At 38.2% G+C, this 25,840-nt stretch overlaps 1 pseudogene; it reads right to left on the bottom strand.

Moving 5' to 3' along the window:
* LOC131151502 (uncharacterized) overlaps positions 1–25,840 on the bottom strand; it is a 34,046-nt pseudogene that overhangs the window by 5,877 nt on the left and 2,329 nt on the right.

The following is a 25,840-nucleotide window of genomic DNA, read 5'->3' as shown; positions in this document are numbered from 1 at the left end:
CGAAGGAATTGAGAGAGAGAATTTTGGAAACTCTGAAATTCGTCGACAAAGGTATCTTCTTGTCGACGAAGTCTCTACAGTGCCTCGTCGACGAACCCACGTGTCTCGTCGACGAAGCCCTGCCTATAAATAGAGTTCTTTTTCATTTTCAGCGAAAAATTCACGAACCATCTTCTCTCTCTCTCTCTAAAATGAACCTCCAGCCTTCTCTCTTCGATTTCGGGCCCATTTTGACCCGGTTTGACGATCCGGAACCGCCACGAGGTTCGTAGGATCGTTCTCTGCAAGGTTGTAGGAGCTGATCGTTGGTTTGAGGGGTTTAGGAAACATCCCAAAACCAGGGTAAGTGAATTATTTTGGGATTTCCTTAACGAATAATGTTATATGGAGCCTAGTAAGTAGTAAATAAGTGTTTTTCTTAAGGTTTGAGTTAGTTGGAATTTATTTTAATTAAAATAGGATTTTTAGATTCAGGGTCCAAGTGAAGGTTGTGGGTATCAGTTCGGGAATCCTACCAGCGTAGTTCGAAAGTCATGTAAGGGGAAATTACATACTAAATCAGGTTTTTCATGAATTAAAATGAATTATGTTTTATTTAAGTATATATGTTTCCATGTGGGTATAAAACGCCAACCATGTAAAATTATGTTTTCTGAGCCTAGGACTGCTTATATAGCTATGTATATGTGAAAGTAAACGAATGAAAGTGAAAAAGAATTTTCTGAGGAAATATGTAAGAAATGAGATATATTTTCACCATATAAATGTTAAATATGGGTTGGCCTATTTTACAGGAACATGTATGAATTTTATTGTTAAATTGTGTGGCATGAGATTCTGTGCAAGTATATGTTAAATGTATGAGATGCAGGTTAAGTTAGTAAAGTATTGAGAATAAAATATGTTATGGACTATGTTGCCTGTGGATGCTAAATGCAACCATGTAAATGTAAGACAGCTGAAAGATAGCCATGTTAGCAGATCTAGCACACTTCAGTGTAGACTAACTGATGATAGCTAAAAGGAGTTATAAACTAACTGATGATGGCTAAAGACTAACTGTAGTACGAAGGAAAGAAAGGAAAATGCTATGAAATGACATGGTATGAAACGACAATGTGAATGAAGTAATGTTGAAGAATTACGTAAAGTGAAATGCAATGCAATGTTTAAGCTATGAACATGAACAGATGTGTATGATTGAATAATGACAGAAAGAATAATGTATTATGGTGTTAGAAGTATCTATGTATGTAGAACATGTTACGATTAGGCGCCTGAGGGCTTGCTAAGTAAGGCGAGTGCACTAGTAACTTTAGATGTAACAATAACTGCATAACGTACTAAGGCAAAGGGAACCTACTTGTATGAGCGGGTAGATTTCCCTATCCTTAGGGCCTTTTCTAGTAAACCATTGTTGAACTGTGTGAGTACGAGATCAATCTAACACTTAAGGGCTTACTGAGTAAGGTGAGTGCCCTAGTATGCTTTAGTAGTGACCTTCGGGTTGCTTATGTATCAGAGCAAAGGGGTGCTACTTGTATGGACGGGTAATCACCCCTATCCTTAGGTAATCTCATGGGTTAAATCTTTGTTTGTGATTGATTAGGTTCAAAGAATGTTTTCAGTGTTATGTTAATGCTTTGCAAATGTATTCTAAATGATATTTATATCCTCATGTTAGTCACACGCTGTTTTAATATGTTGTTTCTTCCCTTACTAAGATGTGTCTCACCCGAATATGAATATTTCTTTTTCAAGACATCCTCGAGGTCGGGCTTAGAGAGCTTGAGGGGTTTACTCTCTTTTGAGGATTGTAAAAGAAAAAAGGTAAATTTTTTATATACTATGGGATGGTATTAGGTTTAAGTATATCTTTTATGTTTTATGTCGTTTTGTTTTAAGGATATTGAGTAAGGAATGGTTGTGAAAATACTAAAATGTTTTAGGAGTTATGTAAATTTATGGAAATGCAGGTGATGAATGAATTATATGGAATTTAGATAGAAAATGGTAAACTCTGGTATTATGGAAACTTGGTACTATAGTATTATGATATATGGAGATGATGTTTATGTTTTCCGCTGCGAATGTATATTATGGATTATGGATTATCAGGTTTTTATCAGGTATAAAGCACCAAACCCGAGTTTAGGGGTTCGGGGCGTTACATTATGGTATCAGAGTAATGATTTTGGGATTTTGAGAACTTAGGAAATAATTTATACCAGAGTATAGGAATGAGTTAGGATGAAAATAGGAGATGAATAGGTTAGGTACTGAGAAATAGGTTTGGTGTAGGGAAGTATAGGATTTTGTTTTGTGATTTAAAGGCGAAAATACGTCGACGATTTCCTGTAATTTTCCTGAAGCAGTCGACGGCCTCAGAAAAGCCACGGTAAACTTTAGATGTTTTTGTTTTTGAATTGTGAGACTGGTCCTTATATGGAGATTTTGGATTTTGTTGGATTTAATTTAACGATTATGATATTTGGAGTTATGATATGAAATTATTATCTCTTTTCTGTCCTATTTTCAGGATGGATTCTGGAGATGAGAATGTAGAGGCTAAAGGAAGGAAGGATTCAGTGACCTCTAGTAAAGAAGAGATGGATACCTCTAAAGTGTTGCGAGGTATCGTCCGCAGAGATGAAGAAGGATCCAAAGGAACAAAACTGTCCACCTGCAGGACAGGGTTGTAGTATTAAAGAATTTATGAGGATGAACCCTCCAGCCTTTACAGGAGGACCTGATTCGATGGCAACAGAGAATTGGGTACAGGAAATAGAGGAGATCATGGCTGCACTCGACTGCACGGACGAGCAGAAGGTCCGTTATGCAACTTTCAAAATGACAGGAGAGGCGAAGCACTAGTAACTTTCTGCGAAGCTGCTAGAGGATCAGAGGGTCGTAAAGATAGCTCTTACCTAGGAGAGATTCAAGGAGCTATTCTTTGACAGGTATTTTCCTTCATCTGTCAGAGAGAAGAAGACTGAGGAGTTTACTAATCTAACCTAGGGGGATATGACGGTTGTGGAGTATGCGGCTAAATTTTTGGAATTGTTGCGTTTCGCTCCATTTCTGATTCCAAATGAAGCAAGGAAGGCTAGGAAATTTGAGAAAGGCCTAAGGCACAGGATCTATGAGCTGGTGGTCGGGTTTCAGGTTCAGAGTTTTTCAGAATTAGTTGATAAGGTCTCGGTGTTGGAGAAGAGTATCCAGAGTAGCACTGAGCCTTCAGAGCAGAAGAAGAGACCTGCACCATCTAGTTTTCAGTTTGAGGACAGTCAGGAATCAGCGAAGAAAGGAAAGGAAGCAGTGAGCCCTGTATGCCCAAAGTGTAATAAAAGGCAAAGGGGCAAATGCTCGTTTGGCACTCCGAATTGCTACAAGTGCGGCAAGCCAAGTCATATCAAGAAAGATTGCCGGGAAACATTGCCTATGGTATCTGTTCAGAACCAGGACAGGGGGAAACAACAGATACCGCTTGGGAGAGGTGGTCCACCCCGACTGTACACACTTCGAGCTGAGGAGGATGCCATCAGAGAAGCAGGTATGAGATTATATTTAAGATAGTGATGATTTAATTTAATGAATAATGATTGAATGACTTATATGATGATATGTATGTTGAGTTCTTATGATGGTAGTTAGCAAATGAATTTGAGTAATGTAAAAGCATGATTAGTTAGTAAAATTTCAAGGACGAAATTTCATAAGGAGGGGAGAATGTAATGACCAGAAAATTAAAATAATTAGAAAATATAATGAATAGAATGGATTAAACGATAATAAGGGAAAAAGGAAGAATTTTAGAAGGAAAAGCAAGCCTCGTCGACAAATGTCCTGTCTTCGTCGACGAGAGTCCTTCTAGAGCTCGTCGACGAACTCAGTCCCTCGTCGACGAAGGAATCGAGAGAGAGAATTTTGGAAACTCTGAAATTCGTCGACGAAGGTATCTTCTCATCAACGAAGTCTCTACAGTGCCTCGTCGACGAACCCACGTGTCTCGTCGACGAAGCCCTGCCTATAAATAGAGCTCTCTTTCATTTTCAGCGAGAAATTCACGAACCATCTTCTCTCTCTCTCTCTAAAATGAACCTCCAGCCTTCTCTCTTCGATTTCGGGCCCATTTTGACCCGGTTTGACGATCCGGAACCGCCACGAGGTTCGTAGGATCGTTCTCTGCAAGGTTGTAGGAGCTGATCGTTGGTTTGAGGGGTTTAGGAAACATCCCAAAACCAGGGTAAGTGAATTATTTTGGGATTTCCTTAACGAATAATGTTATATGGAGCCTAGGAAGTAGTAACTAAGTGTTCTTAAGATTTGAGTTAGTTGGAATTTATTTTAATTCAAAAATAAGATTTTTAGATTCAGGGTCCAAGTGAAGGTTGTGGGTATCAGTTCGGGAATCCTACCAGCGTAATTCGAAAGTCATGTAAGGGGAAATTACATACTAAATCAGGTTTTTCATGAATTAAAATGAATTATGTTTTATTTAAGTATATATGTTTCCATGTGGGTATAAAACGCCAACCATGTAAAATTATGTTTTCTGAGCCTAGGACTGCTTATATAGCTATGTATATGTGAAAGTAAACGAATGAAAGTGAAAAGGAATTTTCTGAGGAAATATGTAAGAAATGAGATATATTTTCACCATATAAATGTTAAATATGGGTTGGCCTATTTTACAGGAACATGTATGAATTTTATTGTTAAATTGTGTGGCATGAGATTCTGTGCAAGTATATGTTAAATGTATGAGATGCAGGTTAAGTTAGTAAAGTATTGAGAATAAAATATGTTATGGACTATGTTGCCAGTGGATGCTAAATGCAACCATGTAAATGTAAGACAGCTGAAAAACAGTCATGTTAGCAGATCTAGCACACTTCTGTGTAGACTAATTGATGACAGCTAAGAGGAGCTATAGACTAACTGATGATGGCTAAAGACCAGCTGTAGTACGAAAAAAAGAAAGGAGAGTGCTATGAAATGACAGTGAAATGACATGGTATGAAATGATAATGTGAATGAAGTAATGTTGAAGAATTACGTAAAGTGAAATGCAATGCAATGTTTAAGTTATGAACATGAACAAATGTGTATGATTGAATAATGACAGAAAAAATAATGTATTATGGTATTAGAAATATCTATGTATGTAGAACATGTTACGATTAGGCGGGGCATACTCTTCGCCTGAGAACTTGCTAAGTAAGGCGAGTGCACTAGTAACTTCAGATATGGCAGTAACTGCATAACGTACTAGGGCAAAGGGAACCTACTTGTATGGGCGGGTAGATTTCCCTATCCTTAGGGCCTTTGCTAGTAAACCATTGTTGAACTGTGTGAGTACGAGATCAATCTAACACTTAAGGGCTTACTGAGTAAGGTGAGTGCCCTGGTATGCTTTAATAGTGACCTTCGGGTTGCCTATGTATCAGAGCAGAGGGGTGCTACTTGTATGGACGGGTAATCACCCCTATCCTTAGGTAATCTCGTGGGTTAAATCTTTGTTTGTGATTGATTAGGTTCAGAAAATGTTTTCAGTGTTACGTTAATGATTTGCAAATGTATTCTAAATGATATTTATATCCTCATGTTAGTCACACGCTGTTTTAATATGTTGTTTCTTCCCTTACTGAGATGTGTCTCACCCAAATATGAATGTTTCTTTTTCAGGACATCCTCGAGATCGGGCTTAGAGAGCTCGAGGGGTTTAGTCTCTTTTGAGGAATGTAAAAGAAAAAAGGTATATTTTTTATATGCTATGGGATTGTATTAGGTTTAAGTATATCTTTTATGTTTTATGCCGTTATGTTTTAAGGATGTTGAGTAAGGAATGGTTGTGAAAATACTGAAATGTTTTGGGAGTTATGTAAATTTATGGAAATGCAGGTGATGAATGAATTATATGGAATTTAGATAGAAAATGGTAAACTCTGGATTATGTAATCTTGGTACTATAGTATTATGATATATGGAGATGAGGTTTATGTTTTCCGCTGCGAATGTATATTATGGATTATGGATTATCAGGTTTTGATCAGGTATAACGCACCAAACCCGGGTTTAGGGGTTCGGGGCATTACAATAGCCTTCTCATCAAAGACAACATCTCTACTGATCACCACCTTGTTTGCCACTGGATCCTACAGCTTGAACCCCTTCACACCCTTTTGATATTCCAAAAAGATGCAACGTCTAGACTTTGCGTCAAGCTTCGATCTCTCCTCACTAGACACATGAACATAGATGGACAACCGAATACCTTCAATCCGGAATAGTCTACTACATTTCCCGTCTATACCTCTTCTGCCACTTTTCCCTCTAATGATGCCCTTGGTAATCGATTTATCAAGAAACAAATCATACTAACTGCCTCGGCCCAGAAGTTCTTCGGCAGCCCTGCATTAAGCCTGAGACACCGAGCTCTTTCAGCCAGAGCTCGATTCATCTTTTTAGCCACACCATTTTGCTGAGGTGTCCAGTGAACGGTAAAGGGTCTTTTAATGCCCTGCTACTCACAAAACTCCATGAACCTAGAGTCAACGTACTTGGTCTCATATGTCTGACCTTAGACACTTGATTATCCTCCACGTCTGGTTTTCCACTTCAGCTTTCCACAACTTGAACCTGGCAAATGTATCAGACTTGTGCCGCATAAAGTATACCCAAACTTTCCGTAAGTAATCATCAACAAAACTCACATAATAAACATGTCCACCTCTTAATGCTACTCTAACCGGGCCCTCAAACATCAGAATGTACATAATCAAGAATACCTTCCATCTTGTGAATAACTTATTTGAACTTTGCCCTGTTTTGTCTCCCAAGAACACAAATCTTGCAAAAATCCAACTTACATGTTTTTATACCTTTCAAATCTTGGGTGAGTATGGAAGATGTTCTTGTACCGGGACAAGTGGAAAGGGCTGCTAAATCAGTGCCATTCACTTACGATGGGCAAAGAATAATGTTGAAAAGCTAAACCTGCAAAGGAAAAGAACAAAAATACAAATGCATAAGATTTAGAATAAGACGACAAATACAACAACAACAACAACAACAAAACCAAGCCTTAGTCCTACTAAGTGGGGTCGGCTATATGAATCCTTTTCCGCCAATTTATGCGATCATTGACCATTTCTTTTGATAGATTCAAGGATATTAAATCCTCACTCACTATCTCCTCCCAAGTTATTTTAGGTTTACCCCTACCCCTTATACTGCCCCTCACAGTAACTAAGTCACTTTTTCTCATAGGTGCACTATGTGGCCTACGTTACAAGTATTTATACCATCTGAGTCGTTCCTCCCTTATCTTATCTTCTATAAGAGCTACACCTAACTTACCACGAATATGTTCATTCCTTAGCTTATCTTTCAATGTTATACCATTCATCCATCTAAGCATTCTCATCTCAGCAACTTTTATTTTTTGGATATTATGTTTCTTCGTCGCCCAACATTCCGATCCATATAGCATAGCTAGTCTTGTAGTTGTTCTATAAAACTTTCCTTTCAATTTTAAGGGTATTCTACGATCACATAGCACATTTGAAGTACTTCTCCATTTTACCTAACCTACTTTAACTCTATGCATTACATTATCTTCAATTTCTCCTTCAGCTTGCATAATAGATCCAAGGTATCGAAATCTACAAGTGCTATTTATTTCCTCATAATCAAGTTTAACTTTGTCTCCAATATTCCTCCTATCATTACTAAAATTACATTTTCTATATTTTGTTTTATTTCTACTTATCCTAAAGCCTCTAGATTCCAAAGTTTCTCTCCATAATTCTAACTCAGCCTCTACTCCGTCCCTAGTTTCGTCAATTAATACAATATCATCTGCAAACAACATATACCATGGAACCTCCTTTTGAATACTCTTAGTCAATTGGTCTATCACTAAAGCAAAAAGATAAGGACTCAAAGCAGATCCTTAAAGTACACCTATGGTAATTGGAAATTCTTTAGTTTCTCCATTTATAGTCCTTACTCTAGTCATTACTTCATTGTACATATCCTTAATGACATCAATATACCTACAACAAACACCCTTTTTTTCTAAAACCCACCATAGAACTTCCCTAGATATCTTATCATATGCTTTCTCAAGGTCAATAAATATCATATGCAAGTCCCTCTTCTTTTCCCTAAACTTTTCCACTAATCTTCTTAAAAGATAAATAGCTTCAGTGGTAGATCTCCCAGGCATAAAACCAAATTGATTTTCTGAGATCTTCGTTTCTAACCTTAATCTTTATTCAACTACCATTTCCCATATTTTCATCGTATGACTCATAAGTTTAATTCCACGATAATTATTACAATTTTGAATATCTCCTTTATTTTTGTATATAGGTATTAAAGTGTTTTTCCTCCATTCATCTGGCATTTTCTTAGTTTTTACAATTGTATTAAATAAATTAGTTAATTATATAATTTCGTTATCACCCAAGCATTTCCAAACTTCAATTGGGATGTTATCTAGTCCCATAGCTTTCCCATTTTTCATCTTTTTTAGTACAAACTTAACTTCGTTAACTCTAATTTTGCAAATAAATCTTATATTTTAAGTCTTTTCCTCATTTGACAATTCTAAGTTTAAGTCTTCTATTTGGTTTTCGTTAAACAACTTACTAAAGTAACTTCGCCATCTTTCTTTAATATCTTTGTCCTTAACCAAGACAATATCTTTCTTTAATATCTTTGTCCTTCGTTACTCTTCATTTCTTTAGCTTTAGCAAGTTTAAATATATCTCGTTCCCCTTCTTTTATACCTAATCTATCATACAAACTATTAAATGATCTATATTTAGCTTCACTAATGGCCTTTTTTGCATCTTTTCTTGCCTCCTTATATTTTTCAAAGTTACCTCTATTTCTACATTTTTGCCACGTTTTATACCAAATTCTTTTTGTCTTTATGATTTTTTGTACATCTTTATTGTAAGAACCCGACCCGAGATATGTAAATTGAATAAATAACAAAAGGGTAAAAAGGTAAATTTTACAGGCTTCGTCAATGAAGCCATTGTTCTCGTCGACGAAGTCCCTTATACTCTTTGTCACCGAAATTCAGAGCCTCGTCAACAAAGAGATACCGAACATGTTGTAAAATATCAGAATAGGGTTCTTCACCGAAGGATCCGGTTCGTCGACGAAATGTGAAAAATGATTCGTCAACGAAGGCGCCGTTTCGTCGACGAGGTTGGCCGGGTCAAAGGGGCTATAAATATCCTATTGCTTTGCTTAGGGGTTAAGAAAGCTAAAACACTCTCTCTCTCTCTAGAACTCAAAACTTCTCTCTCTCTCTCAAGGATTTTAGGCCGTCAGTTGCCGGAATCAACGATCCGATGTTACCACGTGGATCAAGAGGAGAATCTCTACGTTTTTAGAGGATCGGAAAGTCGTTTCGGGGATTTTCGGGTTTTGACCCAAAAACGAGGTAAGGGTCCGATTTCAGTTTCGTTTCTGAATATGTGTAGTAGTAAGAATTATAAGTGAAGTATAGGTCTTGGATGTTTAGGTTTTGGTGTCTCGGTTTGTAGTTTTGGAGCCGTAGAGTTCATATTTTGGTATTCTCAACTTGATCCATACAATTCCAGTCAATTGAAGTACTCAGGAACTAACCCCAAATCCAACAATTTTCAATTTAGATCTTGCAACTAGCGAATCAATTTTTCTCATTCATAATTTAGTAGTTAGATCCATATACTATAGATTCACATTCCCTACAAACCTCAAATGTTTAAAAAAATCCAAAAATTCGCCATTTTTTTAATAAGAAAGCCCTTTAAAGGCCTTAAAACCTTTTTCAATGTCCCCTATGATTAAAATAAACAAAATTTTAACTTTGCTAAAGGTTGATATACATTGTTGGACAACAATCTACTAGTAAAAGCTTTTAGGTAAAGTGGTAATCTAACATGGTATCAAAACTGGTTACCGGGAGGTTTTGGCTTCTAGTTTCGTTGCTCGCATTTAAATAAAAAATTATTGTATCCCTGCAATGGGTGTTATCTATAGTGTGTTTACTGTCCCCGTGCCATCCGGCTGCACATGCAGGGGAGTGTTAAAGCTTGATATACATTGTTGGTCCAAGATCTAATAGTTAAGCTTTTAGGTAAGTGGTAATCTAACAAATTTTAATCTCTTTTTTTTTTTAAATGTTTTAAAAATTTAGGGTTCCTAAACATTTTCTAAAAAATTTAAAGCAATTCCTTCATTTGTCCAACTCTCCTTAGAATAGTTTATTTGGAAGCTAAAAGCACTTGGATTTGAAAATTTTTATATTTCAAAAGAGAGTTAATTTGTTAACTTTCTCTTAAAAAATATAGTTTTTTTTTCCCTAAGCTTAAAAAAATATACTTTCTCTTAAAAAATATACTTTTATGTGCAGTGTGAATGCTTAAAATTATGGTTTTACCCTAGATTATGAAACTATACCACATTGAACTAGCTTGCACATAATTATGAATTAACTGGCAGGGTAACCAATCGCAGTCCTTGAACTTGGTGAACTCAAGCCAAGGTTTGTTAAGAGGATTCCTTTGCCTTTTCCTATGTTTTTCAAGACTCCGTGACATGTTATTTACGACATGTGCTACTTTTTCTTCTCTCTTCCTGACCATGTGTCACCACCCCACTAGAATCAACAATCTATTTCTTTCTGATTGGATGAGATATGCCATTGTTCTTTTCTGTTGGAGTATGAGTGCCCACACACATTTACTCCAAACCATGCTTCAGTTGGGGTATTTTGGCTTGCTCATTTGCTCCCTCTCTCTCTCTCTCTCTCTGGAATTCCAACTGAAGAATTCCCTCTAACCATCAGAATTCCTTCACCTTTGACTTTGAATGCTTGAACTTCCTAGGAATTGTCTTGTTCACCTCAGCTGCCCTTTTTAAAACATCTACTTGTGTACAATGCAGACTCTCCTTCCCTTTCTAGAACCTCTTCTACACATAGATATGTATATACATGTATTAGGGCACATCATCATTCAATGTTCATCAATATATTTCATTTTAATGTATATTTTTCTGTTTTAAATATATACATGTAACTTACATCCAATTTTCAGTACTTGTGTCAAATCTTATTATTCAAGTTGACTCTCAATCTTCAATCACTAAATAATCTAAAGTAAAATCTTAATTCTATTCAGATCTCAATTTGACAACTATGCACCTATTGATTCAAAGCAGGATCCTGAATTTAACAACCACAGACAAAATGAAAGAAAGAAAATTAGCATTTTGAAGTGGGTTGGAAAGGTGCACAAGTCAGAAAGTCACTTTAGTCCCTACATACATGTCTGTTAAGCCATTCTAAATGATAACTGTAATAACCTTAGAAAATTCAGAAGAAACTAGAAATTGCATAAATTTATTGATACAAGGGATGCAAGAATGTCATACACACCATCAACAACACATTCCATCCTATACAAGGATTGTTTTGAAGTAGTTTTTCAAAGGTTCCAAATATACATTCACCGCAAACACACTGTAAAGTCAAACATTTGAGGTAAAATAGATATTCAGCATTATCATAAAGAATTTAAGAAACATAAAAATAGATACAACCAAGTGTGTGGGTGGGTGTGTGTGTGTGGGTTTGTGCATGTGTGTGTGAGAGAGAAACAAAGAGGAACATAACTGGAAAGATTACAATCAAGCAAGTGCCAAATTATTATCAACCATGAATATGCAATATTTAATGACTTCAACTCATATAAAAAAGAGCAACAGGGGCAAAATACATAAATCCAAAATATTCATTTCATAAGGGACTACCAATATGTTTATACTTCATAGTGCACTAAATTAAGCAGTCATACAGCATGATGACATGGAACAGAGCAACATAATTTAGATACAAAGTTAAATTTTGATAACCAAAATATGAACATATGCAGGCTTAAATTACAGGCCATTTATTTTTATTTTTATTTTTCCCTTTTTTTTTCTTTTTTTTTGTTATTTGGTGGACTTTTTGTCCCCGCACATTGTACCTTCTCTTCTTTTCATCTAATATACCTTCTTTCACTCAAGCAGCAAGAAAAATAAAATGCTTACGAAGGCTGAATCCATTTGCCTTCTTGTTCAAATTGAGTTGCTGACATGAAATGACAGCCATAGAAAAAGGAAGTGGCCACCAGCAGTTTCAAAAATGTGACATAATCAAATTGCAAACTTCTTGTTAAAGCCTCATACACATTGTTGGCCCACAACCTAAATGTTCAAGCTTTTAAGCAAAGCGATATTCTAGCATGGTATCCGAGCTATTGTTGCCAGGATGTCCTGGGTTCTAATCCTGTTGCCATTGTTGGCACACAACCTGACAGTTTAAACTTTTAGGTAAATTAGTAATCTAACACTTCAAAATTGGAAGAAAGCAGCATTTTGTAATCGATTGCCAACATTTGAATGAACAAGCAAACAAAAAGATCATCAGTCAACTGTTAACTCTACTTCCACACAGGGATAGAATCGTCATATGCTGCTACCATCTAATTAACACAGACTGAAGAAGAAAACTCTAATTCTCTTCCCATTTGTTACAAGACTCGGGAAAAAAAAAAAAAGATTGAATCGGCATTAAATTTAATGAACTATTGTACTCCAAATAGACAAAACAATAGGATTAAAAGAAAGAAAATAAAAAGAAAAAATACCATTAGAGGTTGAAACTTATAAAACAAAAAGTAACCTCAACCACATAGAGCAAATTTAGATCAACTGGAATTTCCAAACATGTGCAAAAGGGATGAATACAAAGCATTCTTAACCAGCACATCAGGTTAATGATCATACAGATACCAAAAATATATTTTAAATCCTTTCGAGAATGCAAGGAGAGCATATTTTGCAGAAGACTTACATTGAAGGAAGTGAGCTGCCCAGGTTCACTACAAGAAAATTCTTTTACCAGTTGGCATGCCTTTCTCCCAGAAAGATCACTCCCTCACACTTCAAATCTAGCTTCCCCTACCAAACTGCATTTGTTGAAGCATTCTGATGAACATGTTAAGAACATTATAATACAACCAACAAATTTCACCCATCAAAACACACACCTACACATATAAGATCATGGAATGGAATAATCTCAAATCAAACGTTTTTCAACATTTTGATGGTGCAGTATATCAAGGCACAAATAATGCAGAAGTTGGGCTGATTCAAAACAACCAGGGTTCATGCTCGCAGCATTCTCCAGAAGGATTGGAAACTGCCGAAGCTTAACAGCAGGATTCTGCAGCATTAGGGATGGTCTTCGTCCTGCTATTTCAAAGGGAATCCAGACATTGATACAGAGATGGATTCTCAAGCAGTAGTTCCCATTGAACATCCTCCTGGTTCATTATTCTGATTGCAAGTGGCTTGTGGGGATCACCTAATGCCATTTGTTATTGAATACCAATATGGCACTGACCAAAACGACTTCAGGTGTGTCTTTTCTAGTTTAATACCAACTCTGATATTCTGTTTTTCATTTTTGAAACCAAAAAAAAAAAAAACAGTTATATTACTTCACACATGAATGCAGAGGTGTGAGATGTGAAGTGTATAATAAGAACTGCACTTGTTAAATCCCAATATGCAAGCATGCAAAAAAAAAAATTGTATTTTGTTGCACAATATAAAAATACAATTGAAGCTGCGCGTTGTCTCAAGACGGCAACATAATTCGTCCCTCAATTCCTGCCTTGCTGTTGACTAATGATTTGTATCACAAGTTTAATTTCCATTTTCTATATTCTATAACACAAAACTTCATCATCAAACCAACAAAATGAACGATCCTTAGGTGTCACAAGCTGGACACTTCACCCCGTGTGAAGGATAGTGCAGTACTAGTTGGAGCACGTAACTAGTCATCTGAAGGTAATTTAATAATACACCACAAAACACTAACATAAGCAACGGATATCAAGTATGTACTAACGGTAAGTAAGCATACAATGAACAAGTGACTCATATGGCCAATAACAAATCAATGAATTCATTCCAATAGACCTCCATAGGCAGGAGGTGTTTAGCAACAAACGCATAATGAGTTTTATCATAGCTGATGAACACTCACCTTCCCCTAAAGATCTTTCTATGCAATTCCTACTCTACTACAAGGCAACATCACTATTCGCTAGGAATCATACTCCCCTTTTTTTCCTTGGGTGCTACTCAACTTAAGGCATAAACTCTACAAACTACAACATATGTTGTTACCCACCAAATGGGTTCAAGACAAGCGGCCATAAGCAAGCAACGGCCTAGGACAAGCTTGCTTGTGACATTCTCCCCCACTTATACAGTTGACATCCTCCTACACTTTGACACTAACAACTGTTGAACTTTGTCCATAAACAAATAGAAATCTTCCAGCAAATCCATATTGCTTTCTTCATCTCCCTAGCTCTTCGACTTGACTAAGAACTCTTGTCACTTACACCTTGATGATTTGAACTCTCTGTCTACAAGGATCTCTTCAACATCTCTTTTGCCAGGTTGCTTGATATTTAATGGTGCTTTGGTAGGTGTAGCATGGCATAAAACAGCTAACATACACAACGTGCATTTACATCTAAGTTGGTGCATCAACATTGTAAGAGGCTTTCCCAACTTTGGCCAAGATAGGGATTGATCCTTCATTATTACAAAGCAGTATACTATCCTAACCTTGTAACAATGAGATTTGTTCTATACGGAGCTTAACAAGGACCAGTTCTCCCATGTTGAAGTGCAACAATCTTCCCCCATGATTTGCCCATTTCTTTATCTGCTAAGTAGCTTCTCAAAGTAGGCTTGAGTAATTTCTACATTCTATTTCCATTCCTTGGTGAAGATATATGCTCTCCCCTATGAGGCTCATTCTGAGGTAAGTGACTATTGGCCTGACAAGCTCAAAAGGACTCTTGCTGGTGGTTTAGCTCTTTTGGGCATTGAAATAGCACTAAGACACGTCGAGTAACTAGCCCCAACTCTTGTGGTTTCCATTGACAAAATGGTGCAAATACTCCTTTAGTAGCTTAATGAATCTTTAGGTATGGCTATCAATCTATGGTGACAGCTTGAAGAGATGTTTAGCTATCCACCAAGGATTCTGAAGAAGTTCTTATGTGAAATCTTCACAGGGGACACCCCAATACTTCAAGCCATCTATGGTGTTGAGCAATTCTTTGGTGTTGGTATACCATATGTAACGACCCCAACCCGCCACGTGGGCCCGAAGTGCTACTTTAGCGACGTCTGTGTACCTAATACCTTGTTCATCATATATTAAACACATATATGCAACAGAAATAAAATACAAAATCCTCAAATTACATTAAAAGAGTTTTAACTATCTTTATACACAAATATATCCATTTTCACATAATTACATCCCATAAAACTAAGTAAAAATAAAATCTCTATCTAAATACTACCTACATAAATTTACACCTCTAGCCCGACTCCTCTAGCCCACCAGACCTGATCTCTAGGATTTCCTGAAAAGATAGTTTATAAAGTAAAGGTGAGGCACAGCTCAATAAAGGAAAGACTAAGTTAATGTCAGTGCGTGACCAACATGCATTTAGTGTATAGAAAATAACCAGTTCACTAAGTAGATAACACATTTATGAAAACATTCTTATTTTACACTCACACACACAATTAGCCGAGGATAGGGAAGATTACCCACTCATACAAGTAGCTTCCCTCTGCTCAAATACCATTACTGCTACTAGGGCACTCGCCTTTCTTAGCAAGCCCTCAAAATTATCTTATTAATTATTCGTATTCACATAAATTAACAGATATGCATATAAAACACTCCCTGTGACAAACACACCATTTACTTCCCCCATGACACTGGTTGTGCGACCTGAAGGCTGGACTATTATCCTGGGGGATCCACCCAAACAATAGTCATCTGTACTCTCCACTAACATACTCCGCGGGTATACGCAGCTCCAACTGCTAGTCCAATTACCCTCACCCAGGGGGGTGCATTCACCTCACGTAAAAAATTAGACAAGACCACCCTACACCTCTCAGCACAGGTGTGGGCGCACACGGCCACATAACAAGTCCCTAGCAATGGTACCGTGCTCACAATACAATGATCCCCAAGGTTCGTAAAGCACATCATGCAATTTAGATAATAGAAATCACCATTTAAAACATTAATTCACATATATTTCCTGTTATTCCAAAAACCCGGCCACCGGCCACAAATACAATCTAGCTCACAGCCATTTAAACAAAACCCCGGCTCTCGGCCGTTATATCAAATCTCTGCATTATTCTCAAGCATTTTCAGTATTTTACAAACAATTTCAGTATTTCACAAACAGTTCAGTATTTCAAAATCCCAAATCCAGATATATAATAATCCATACCAATTAAATCATCTGCCACACGATTTCCACATTTTAACATAACCATATAAACAAATAAGCTTTCCACCGTTCATTTTATTCACAAATATCATACCATATATCCTAGGTTTGTAAAATCCATTTCGAACGGTTGGTTTTCAAAATAACCCTTAAATTGTTAAATCAATAAATATATAAATAAATAAATATATATATTAATTTAATCGGTTCAAATTAAATAAAATTCCTGACTTAACTTAATCCCCTTACCTGATTCTTGAAAAGCCTGCTAATACCCCGACCTACGCCCCACGGCGTTCAAAATCCCTGAAATCCTGAAATTAAAATTTCACTACATTACTCATCACATTCCCTAGAGTAATTTTCCCTAAAATTCCCCTAAGCTCCGAATACCCTAAATAGCCTAATAAAGCCTAAATTATTAAACTTGCCCTAGATTTAGGATTTGTACCCCGGAGCTCCAATTCGAAACCCACTCCGATTAGATTGTAGAGAATCTCCCCACGAATCTCCTAACAATTTTCGTTCGTTAGGCTTATAGTTTAAGAGAAATTAAGATAAGTTTGAGAATTGGCCTTACCCCAGGAGATATGCCGACGCTGCTCCCACGACAAATTCGCTCCAGTAGAAGTGTCAGTGGCGGCGAACAGAACCCAACGATATTTTCGGATTTCCGATCGACAGAATATCGGAGACGAGATTGAGGAGAGTGGGAGAGAGGGGATGGAGGAGAACGGCACTACTGCCTCTATGCTTTATCTTCTTCCTGAAGGATCTCACGATCCTTCAGGTTCTAATATACACACACACACACACACACACATATATATATATATACATATTATATATCATTATAATATTATATTATTATTATTATATTATATTATTTGATTAATTATTATTATTTAATTTATCTATTTATTTTTAACAAAAAATTAATTTTAATTTTAATTTTTAAAAAAAAAATTTATTTAATTATTTTTTTATTTATTTTAAATTTTTTTTATTTTTATGATCACTACATTCTCCCCTTCTTACAAAAATTTCGTCCTCGAAATTTGTTAACTATTACCAATCATATTCTTAACTCACTACCCTATCTACAGAAGAGTCGGTAGCCACCCACATAGTAGCCCCGTCCCACGTTTATTAACTACCCTCACTATGGCAAAAGAATACCGTGGCTACAATACTGCCTTTGGGAAATTACAATAACCATAACAAGTTTTTCCAAAGACTATCCATAATTAAAACTATACACAACTAACTATACAACCTACTATAATCCCTCTTTATACAACCATACCCTTACCCATCTGGCACTAACCCTCGCTGAACAGCTGCGGGTACTTCTGGCATATTTCTGTTTCTAACTCTCAGGAAGCTTCCTCAACTGCATGATTCCGCCACAAAACCTTTACTGGCGATATATCCTTGGAATGCAGTTCTTGTATTTTCCTATCCAGAATCTAAACAAGTACCTCCTCGTATGCTAGATTATCCCCGATCTCCAACGACTCATAACTAATCACATGTGAGGGGTCTGGAACGTACCTCCTCAACATGGACACGTGGAACACGTCGTGTATCCTGGACAGCGCTAGGGGTAGTGCTATCTTGTACACCGCCGAACCAATCCTCTCAAGAATCTCGAACAGCCCAATGTATCTAGGGCTCAGTTTGCCCTTCTTTCCATACCTCATCACCCCCTTCATCGGAGCAATCCTCAAGAATATCATATCATCTACTTCGAATTCTAGCTCCCGTCGACGAGTATCCACATAACTCTTCTGCCAACTCTGGGCTGCCTTGATCATTTCCCTAATAAGCTCGACCTTTGCACAGGCCTGCTGAACAAGTTCTGACCCCAAAATCTGCCGCTCACCTACTTCATCCCAGTACAACGGAGATCAGCAACGGCGACCATACAAAGCCTCATATGGTGTCATTCCAATGCTGGTCTTGTGACTGTTATTGTATGCAAACTCAACCAACGGCAGATATCAGATCCAACTGCCCCCAAAATTAACACATGCCCGTAGCATATCCTCGAGAATCTGAATGGTTCGTTCGGACTGTCCATCCGTCTGAGGATGAAATGCAGTCCTGAAAGTAAGTTGAGAACCCAACGCTCCCTGCAAACTATTCTAGAAACGGGAAGTGAATCGCGGATCCCGATCTGAAACGATGGACACGGGCACGCCATGTATTATGACTATCTCCGGAACATAGAGTTCTACCAACTTATCCATGGAATAATTGGTTCTAACCGGAATGAAATGGGCAGTCTTAGTCAATCTGTCAACAACTACCCATATGTCATTCTGCCCATGCAACGCTGAAGGCAATCCTGATACAAAATCCATCGAGATATGCTCCCACTTCCATGTAGGGATGTCCAGTGGTTGAAGTGATCCCGCTGGCCTCTAGTGTTCCGCCTTCACCTGCTGACATGTCAAGCACTGAGCTACAAATTTAGCAATTTCTCTCTTCATGTTACTCCACCAGAATGTTTCACACAAGTCTCTATACATCCTTGTGCTACACGGGTGAACAGTATAGCGAGAACGGAGAGCTTTCCCCATAATCGTCCTCTTTATCTCTGCGTCATCTGACACACACAATCAAGTGTGAAGTCTGAGAACTCCATCCTCAGCAACATTAAAGTTTGCATGTTGCTCATCCTGTATATTCTCTACAATCTCCATCAACTCTGCATCTTCCAACTGAGCTGTTCTGATTCTCTCCCGTAAAGTCGGTTGAACCACCAAACAAGAAATGAACGCCTAATGATTCCCTTCTACCAATTCTACACCCAACCTCTCCAGGTCCATCATGATCTGGTGCGAAGCCATAACTGCTGAGGCTAATCTACCCCCAGATTTCCGGCTCAATTCATCGGCTACCATGTTCGCCTTTCCTGGGTGATAGCTAATGGTGCAGTCGTAATCCTTTATCAACTCGAGCCATCTGCGCTGCCTCATATTTAACTCCTTTTGGGTGAAGAAGTACTTGAAACTCTTATGGTCAGTAAAGATCTCACACCTTACACCATAAAGGTAGTGTCGTCAGATCTTCAACGCAAACACAACTGCTGCCAGCTCCAAGTCGTACGTAGGATAGTTCTTTTTGTACTCTTTCAACTGGCGAGACGCATAAGCAATGACTTTCCCTGATGCATTAGAACACAACCAAGTCCCTTCTGCGATGCGTCACTGTAAATTATAAATCCACCCTCACTTGATGGAAGGGTCAACACTGGGGCAGTGACTAGAAGCTGCTTCAATTCCTAGAAGCTCTGCTCACATTCGTCAGTCCAGTCAAACTTCACATTCTTCCTCATGAGTCGTGTCAAAGACCCTGATAATCTAGAGAACCCCTTGACAAATCAACGGTAGTATCTGACAAAACCTTGAAAACTTCTGACTTCCTGCACGTTCTTCAGCCTTGCCCAATCAACTACAGCTTCTACTTTGCTCAGATCCACTAAAATCCCTTCCTTGGATACCACATGACCCAGAAATGCAACCTGCTTTAGCAAGAATTCACATTTCTTAAGTTTAGCAAATAACTTCTTTTCCTTGAGTACCTGAAGTACTAGTCTCAGATGAGCTTCATGCTCCTTAGGGCTCCTCGAATAGACCAAAATATCATCTATGAACACAATAACAAACTGATCTAAGTACTCGTGGAATACCCTGTTCATCAGATCCATAAATACTGTTGGAGCATTTGTCAACCCGAACGGCATAACCAAGAACTCGTAATGGCCGTACCGACTTTGAAAAGCACTTTTCGTTACATCATCTGATCTAACCTTCACCTGATGACATCCAGATCACAAATAGATTTTAGAGAAAATCTGCGTACCCTAAAGCTGATCGAACAGGTCGTCAATTCGGGGTAATGGATACTTGTTCTTCACTGTTACTTTATTAATCTCCCGGTAGTCGATGCACATCCTCATCGACCCGTCCTTCTTCTTCACAAACAACACCGGTACACCCCAGGGCGATACACTCGGTCTGATAAACCCCCTGTCTAGAAACTCCTATAGTTGCTCATTTAACTCCTTTAATTCAGTTGGAGCCATTCTGTATGGGGCTTTGGAGATTGGTGTTGTCCCTGAGATCAGTTCAATTGCAAATTCCACCTCCCGATCAAGAGGCAACCCCAGTAAATCCTCTGGAAAAACATCAAAGAACTCCCTTATCACTGGAATATCTTCCAACTTGAGCTTCTCCTTCGGCGCTTCCTTCACCATTGCAAGGTAACCCTGGCATCCCCCCAAAAGTAATTTCTTTGCCTGGATAGCAGAAAGGATCCGTGGTGCCGAACGCACACACGACCCAACAAATACAAACTCCTGCTCCCCAGGAGGTCTGAATATCACCTCCTTCCTATGACAATCAATGCTCGCGTAGTTGGATGCTAGCCAGTCCATGCCCAGAATAATGTCAAAACCATGCATATCAAGGACTATCAAACTAGCAGGCAACACTCTCCCCTGAATCTCTACTGGATAATCCCTGATCACCTTGCTACATATTAACACTGACCCTGTCGGTGTGCCCACTACTAACTCAGTCTCTAATAGTTGAGCTTCTAACCCACATAATTTAACAAATCTCCGAGACACAAACGAGTGGGTTGCACCTGAATCAAATAATACAACAGCACTATCTGACAATATGGAAATAATACCTATCACCACATCGTCGGCGTTCTCCGCATCACCCGACGTAAGGGAGTATACTCGCGCCTGAGTTGTACCCCGCTAGTGACCACCTCGGGGTGCCTGGTTACCTCCTTGATACTGTGCCTACAGCGGCGCGTAGTTCAACACTGCATGGCAATCTCGCATCCGATGTCCCGCCTCTCCACATTGGTAGCAGACAACTGATCCTCCCCTGCACTCACCCCAATGCCTCTGATGGCATCTGGAACAGATAAGACGCTAGGGACCCCCCTAATGGCCTCAGTAACCCATCTCCTGTTGTTGGCCCGAGAAACTGCCAAGCCGCTTCCATAAGCCCTAGCTAGTGCTAATCTGAAACTTCTGAGGCAAGGACCTCTTCTTCTGGTTCACCACTCTTTCCCCCTCCTGAATATTGGCCTCAACTGCCATAGCCCGATCCACCAGCTCAGAAAAGCTCTGAGTCAACAACGCCACCACCTGTGCGGGTATTCCCTGTCTCAATCCTCTCTCAAACATCTAGGCCTTTAGTGGCTCGTTCGGAACCATGTGTGGAACAAAACGGGATAACTCCACAAACTTGGCCGTATACTACTGCACAATCATGGGCCCCTGAGTCAACTACAGGAATTCCTCTACCTTAGCTATTCGGGTAGCAACGAGGAAATACCTGTCGAAGAAAACCTCCCTGAACTGGCTCCAAGTGATAGCCGCCCGCCCTGGGTGCTGCTCCTCCACCATTTTTGCCGATCACCACCATCTCTTTGCTTCCCCCACTAGTTTGTAAGTGGCATACTTCACCTTTTGCTCCTCAGTACACTCCAACACCCCCAGCAGCTCCTCTATTTCCTGAATCCAATCTTCGGCTGTGATTGGGTTCGGTCCACCTGCAAACGCTGGTGGGTTCGCCTGGGTGAACTACTGAAATGTGCAACCCCTATCAGTCATTGACTGATCCTGCTCTCTAGAGTCCCTCCTGTTTTCCTTTCTAGCCTGCCGCGCTATATTTCGCAGCACTGCTGAAGTATCAGCATCATCCTCGCTAGAGGTATCTCCTCCAATCATAACATCTTTTCCCCTAGAATCCATCCTATAAATAGGATATAACTCGACTTAGAAATTTCATATTTAACATAATTATTACAAATATGGAATAATGGAATTGATATAATATACGGATTCTAATTTAATAATTCACATCCCAATTCTATCACAAAACCATTAAGGTAAAAATCTCCATCCTAACATTAACTTCACACACATACCCACTCATCCTAACATTATAACCTAAATTTTCTGAGTTCCAGTCCCTCAACCCAGAAACAAAACCATCGATGGATTTACCATGATTTTCTAAAACTCGCGACTGATTTAGAAAATCACAGAAGTCCGTCAATAGATTTCTGCCTCCAAGCTTCTAGACCAAAACCCATCTTAAAATACCCAATCCTATCCCTATCTTACCTCAACCTATACTCTAGTAATTATCAATCCTCAAAGTCTGCAGAACATAACAAACCTAGGCTCTGATACCACCTGTAACAGCCCCGACCCGCCACGTGGGCCCGAAGTGCTACTTTAGTGATGTCTGTGTACCTAATACCTTGTTCATCATATAAACACATATATACAGCAGAAATAAAATACAAAATCCTCAAATTACATTACCAGAGTTCTAACTATCTTTATACACAAATATATCCATTTTCACATAATTACATCCCATAAAACTAAGTAAAAATAAAATCTCTATCTACACACTACCTACATAAATTTATATCTCTAACCCAGCTCCTCTAGCCCGCTAGACCCGATCTCTAGGATTTCCTGAAAAGATAGTTTGTAAAATAGGGGTGAGGCACATCTCAGTAAGGGAAACACTAAGTTAATATTAGTGTGCGGCAAACATGCATTTAGTGTACAGAAAATAACCAATTCACTAAATAGATAAACACATTTATGAAAACATTCTTATTTTACACTCACACGCACAATTAGCCGAGGATAGGGAAGATTACCCGCCTATACGAGTAGCTTCCCTCTATTCTAATACCATTACTGCTATTAGGGCACTCGCCTTTCTCAGCAAGCCCTCGAAATTATCTTATTAATTATTCGTATGCACATAAATTAACAGATATGCATATAAGACACTCTCTGTGACAAACACGTCATTTATTTCCCCCATGGCACTGGTTGTGTGGCCCGAACGCTGGACTATTGTCCTAGGGGATCTACCCAGAATATAGTCATCTGTACTCTCTGCTAACATACTCCGCGGGTATACGCAACTCCAATTGCCGGTCCGATTGCCTTCATCCAGGGGGGTGCATTCACCTCACGTAGGCAAATCATACAAGACCACCCTACACCTCTCAACACAGGTGTGGGCGCACACGGGCACATAACAATTCCCTAGCAACGGGCTCACAATACACTGGTCCCCAGGGTTCCTAAAGCATATCATACAATTTAGATAATAGAAATCATCATTTAAAACATTAATTCACATATATTTCCTGTTATTCCAAAAACCCGGCCCCCAGCCACAAATACAATCTGGCTCACAGCCATTTAAACAAAACCCCGGCTCTCGTCCATTATATCAAATCCTTGCATTATTCTATTCACATGCATTTCCAGTATTTCACAAACAATTTCAGTATTTCACAAACAGTTCAGTATTTCAAAATCCCAAATCCAGATATATAATAATCCATACCAATTAAATCATCTGCCACACATTTCCACATTTTAACATAACCATATAAAAAAACAAGTTTTCCACCGTTCATTTTATTCACAAATACCATACCATATATCCTAAATTTGTAAAATCCATTTCGAACGGTTGGTTTTCAAAATAACTCTTAAATTCTTAAATCAATAAATAAATAAATAAATATATTAATTTAATCGGTTCAAATTAAATAAAATTCCTGACTTAACTTAATTCCCTTACCTGATTCCTGAAAAACCCGCTAACACCCCGACCTACGCCCCACAGCGTTCAAAATCCCTGAAACCTTGAAATTAAAATTTCACTACATTATTCATCACAATCCCTACAGTAATTTTTCCTAAAATTCCCCTAAGCTCTGAATACCCTAAATAGCCTAACAAAGCCTAAATTATTAAACTTACCCCCGATTTAGGATTGGTACCCCGGAACTCCAATTCGAAAACCCACTTCAGTTAGATTGTAGAGAATCTCCCCACGAATCTCCTGACAATTTTCATTCGTTAATTGGGCTTATAGTTTAAGAGAAATTCAGGTAAGTTTGAGAATTGGCCTTACCCCAGGAGATATTTCTACGCCGCTCCCACAATAGATCCGCTCCAGTAAAAGTGTCGGTGGCGGCGAACAGAGTCCAACGGTATTCCCGGATTTCTGATTGGCCGAATATTGGAGATGAGAATAAGGAGAGTGGGAGAGGGGACGGAGGAGAACGGCGCTGCTGCCTCTATGCTTTCTGTTCTTCCTGATGGATTTCAAGATCCTTCAAGTTCTAATATATATATATATATATTATATATCATTATAATATTATATTATTTAATTAATAATTATTATTTAATTAATTAATTAATTTTAAAAAAATTTTAATTTGAATTTAACTTTTTGTAATAATAATTTTAAAAAAATATATTTAATTAATTAATTTTTTAATTTTTTTTTAATTTTTTGGATCACTACACCATACTTTGAAAACATGTCTAAGAATTGAGAATTAAAAAATTGGGGCTCTGCGTTCCTATCTTAATTTTGTGAATCAATAATTGTGAGTCAAATTGAAATGTAAGATTTTGCACAAATACTAAAAATTGATTGTAGGTTACATGTATATATGCAAAATAAATAAACAAACATTAAAAATGAAATATATTGATTAACACTGATTGATGATGTGCCCTAGTATATCTATATACATTTTCTACAAAGGGAAGGGCAGCCTGCATTGTACACAAGAAATAGGTGTTTTGAAAAGGGTTCACATTCACTGAAGAGAATGAGACAATTCCTAGAAAGTTCAAGCAGTAGAAGTCATATGTGAAGGGATTCTGATGGCTAGAGGGAGTCCTTGAGTTGGAAAACGGAGAATGAGGGGGAGAGAGAGCGCTCAATTACTCCAGCGCCAAAATACCTCAACTAAAGCATGGTCCCAAGTAAACATGTGTGAGCTATTAACCTCCAAATGAAAAGGAAACAATGTTATGTCTCGGCCGATAAGAAAGAAATAGATTATTGGTCCAGTAGGGTAGTGATGAATGGTAAGGATGAGAGAAAAAAAAGGAGCACATGTTGTAAACAACATGCTGTGGACTATTGACAAACAAAGGCTAAGGAGTCCTCTTAACGAACCTTGGTTCAAGCCCGCCAAGTCCAAGAGCCGTGATTGGTTACCCTACCACATGCCTTCATGCCAAAATCCAGGCATGCATGCTGCCAATATAACCTCGTGCAAAGATGGAAATGTAAGATAGTTAACAATTAGTTTTATAATATTGGCATGAAAGTTCAATGTGGTACAGTTTCATAATCTAGGGCAAATCCATAATTTTAAGCATTGACACTACCTGTGCATGAAAAGTATATTAATTGTGCGAAAGTTAAAAGGTAAATATTTAACTCTATTGTTCATATCCAAACACTTCTAGCTTCCAAATAAACTATTCCTAAGGAAAACAAACAATTAAATACATTGTCTCGAACTCTTTAGAAAAGGTTTAG

This window comes from Malania oleifera, chromosome 1 (assembly GCF_029873635.1).
Source record: "Malania oleifera isolate guangnan ecotype guangnan chromosome 1, ASM2987363v1, whole genome shotgun sequence".
Taxonomy (NCBI): domain Eukaryota; kingdom Viridiplantae; phylum Streptophyta; class Magnoliopsida; order Santalales; family Ximeniaceae; genus Malania; species Malania oleifera.
This window is presented reverse-complemented; position numbering and strand designations above follow the sequence as displayed.